Source organism: Etheostoma spectabile, chromosome 16, assembly GCF_008692095.1.
Source record: "Etheostoma spectabile isolate EspeVRDwgs_2016 chromosome 16, UIUC_Espe_1.0, whole genome shotgun sequence".
NCBI classification, from domain to species: Eukaryota; Metazoa; Chordata; class Actinopteri; order Perciformes; family Percidae; genus Etheostoma; species Etheostoma spectabile.
The window spans coordinates 15,932,496-15,935,797 of record NC_045748.1 but is presented as its reverse complement, the minus strand read 5'-3'; positions in this window follow the sequence as shown (position 1 = coordinate 15,935,797).

Sequence of the window (3,302 nt, the reverse complement as noted above, 5' to 3'; positions counted from 1 at the left end):
CCCATCAGAATTTCCCAAAGTGCATTGGATATTTTGGTACATTGTCAAAAATACTTTGCTATATGTTTTATAGCCTACTGATATCATTGCTAATGCAAATGCAAATACCACTGCAAGGTAATACTGACCACTGTGATAATATTACGACATGCAAACACTAATGCCATTTCAGAAAATAGTCAAATATGCCCATCATGATCTCCTAAAGATGATGGTGTCACATAATCCTCACAAATGACAAGCTGGGACTGACATATGTTTAGCATTATTGATTGATACGACTTAAACGATTTTTGATCATCAAAATATTTCTCCATAATTTTTCTGATAATCGATTAATTATTGTCAACTCTAATACGGATATATTTTTAAAATGTACAAAATTGTGCATGTTGAGGCTGGATTACCAACCCGACAAAGACAGAAACTACTCCAGACCCCCAGGGGCCCCACAAAAGTTTAAATTGTTTTTTAGCAATTGGATCAATAGGCCTATTTCAGAGAAGACCTTTTGACCTGTTAAAGTAAGAAATGCACAGGTGTAAATAGTTCAAAGAAAAAAAGTCTAATGATGGCTGTTTTCCTGTGATTGTGTGTATATAATGAAAATAAGGCTGCTTAACAGTATTTAAAAAATCACATTAAGATATGTTTAGCTAATATTTAGTATATTAATAGTTATGTACAGTGTATTTTTGTTGTGGGACATGTAAGCATTAGGCATTTTCCTTGTCATTACTACATACTGCACAGATTGCACTTGGACAAAAATGTTTTAAATGATACACAAATGAGCTGAATTAGCAATCAAAGAACCACAATGAAACAAGCAACAAACATATCTGTTCCAGGTGAGTCAAAATCTACATAAAGGTTTTAGGCATTTCAGCTGCTGTACAGCATCACTTGTTTTGTTCTGGACGGGCTCGCTCATCAGTCTGCATGAGGTCAGAGAAAGGTTAAATGACGTAGCCGTGCTGACTGCAGTCTGAAAGTCTCAGCGGGAGACAGGAGATGACACAATAATGTGCCACTCACTTTCTATCTACTTTCACCAGCTTCGTCCTATTGCTTCTGGAGGTGCAGCATCACTTTCTTTTGAGGGCCTGTGATTACGGGTTCAGAAACAAACCCCCATTACAAAACAGGCCATTGTGGTGCCACTAATCTAGGGATTTTGACTATTCTGGCAAATGATCAGAAAATTACAAGGACATTTACATTTCCATAATTTCCACGTTTCTAATCCTTAATGGTGGTCGTTGGTGCTCAGTCAATCCACAGTGGATTAAGATGAATGACATTCACAAAAATTGAAATTTAACTTATGTTTTCTTTTACCAGACAGAACAACAGGAGTTTTTTCTTCTGCACTAATATAACACTGTTTTCCCTCTCTGTGTTGAAGGAGTTAATGTCAAAGTGACATAAAAAAATCCGTTCTATAGCAGGAATGATGCCAACTGGACAGGAATGTTAATTTAATTTAAATCTGTTTATTAATCCCCAGTGGGGAAATTACAATTTACACTTTGTCCACACTTTGTTAATCACACACAGTCCTGAACTACACACACACACACACGCTCAGGATCTATACATGCATTAATGGAGAGATGTCAGAGTGAATGGGCTGCCAGCTGAACCAGCGCCCTGAGTGGGGGGGGGGGGGGGGGGGGGGGGGATGGTGTCTTGCTCAACAGCACCTGGCAGTGCCCAGGAGGTGAAGTAGCATCTCTCCAGCCACCAATCCACACTCCCTACTTTTTGGTCCATGTGGGGGTTGGTTACTGGTTTCATGTAGTGTTTTAAATAGTATAGTTAGACACACTGTGAATGTACAGACATATATCAGAGAAGCTTTAGGGTATGCAACTCTGAAAAGGGATATATTAGGACACACGCCTTGATGCTATTATGGAAAAATTACGATGTACATGAGTAGACACAGTGATTGGTTATATCATCTATGGGAAAACAAAAAAGTGCAGTACATTAAATTAAGAAATCCTCATAACTCTAGTGTAACATTTAAAACTCATGAAAAGCACTAGGTACCAGTGGCTGTAGAGAGCAGAGAAAATAGAGGCCTCCGTCCTTTGTTTGAGGAAGTCCTCATTAGAGAGTTAAACCACACTCTTTGTAAGGAAATGTAGGATTTAAATAACAATAGCATTGCTAATGGTTCCATTTACTGGTGGACAATGAGAACCTGTAGGATGTTAATGGGTCACTGAGACTGTGAATAGCCTATTACATGAGTCAGCACAAATATTTGGCCAGTGAATTATAGGATGTTGTTGTAAACGGTTTGCAGCAGTTAGGGCTATTGGAGCCTGAACTATTAGTATAAAAATAATACTGTGTTTTAAATATATATTGGATATGCTAGATTTGCATTTTATCAATCTATACCCACACTGAATCTAGTTTGATCTGTTAATTCTTTAATTTTGACCACAATAAAGCTAATAACTTAAAATGTCACAACCTCACATCCACTTACTGTGTGTGTTTTGGCCATCATTTGGATGAGTCAAAACTTGGTGATCCACATCAGATGAAACAAATATTAGTTGTGTTGTGTTTGGGGCTACTTGTATCTGGAGAATCTAAAGGTGTTTGTATTACCCATGTCACATTAGGGGGAAAGGGAGAGTGGCTTGTCACCTCCTGGTGTGACACTGCAGCTTAGTTAAATGAAGCCTGTTGCCTCATGGTGTTTATTCATACCTGAAAAGCACAAAGCATGCCATTATCACAAGAACAAAATGTCTGCTGAGACGACAGCAAGCTGAGGAAATGTCCTGTGGTTGAACCCACTGTGCTCTTAAGTTTACCACCATGATGCAAATCTCTAACTGGCCCTAGACAAGGAGAGCATGGTTTAAATCTGATGAGCTTCATTTTCTTTCAGTATTTCTGATGTGTAAAATATGATGGAAGTGCATTCAACAGGACCTACTTACTGTAGTTAAAACCAGATTTTGATCAAGATAATTCCAAACTAAGATTTAATGATTACTCCACATTAGTATAGACTGGCTTTACTGCTGTTTTATTTGTGGGCCCAATTCTGCTTACATATAGGCCACATACTCACCCTCAACAACACAGAAGGACTTAACCTTTATTTCAGATTGCTTCAACACGGTCCAGTGTGGTCCAGCCAAGAGAGGGCACTTATTGTCCACTGAGGACTTTGCCACATTCATTTGAAGAGCAGTCCTTTCTCATTATTAACAGACACACTAAACGATGGGCCCCAAACAATACAGAACAGATCCCTTTATGCGCCCAAG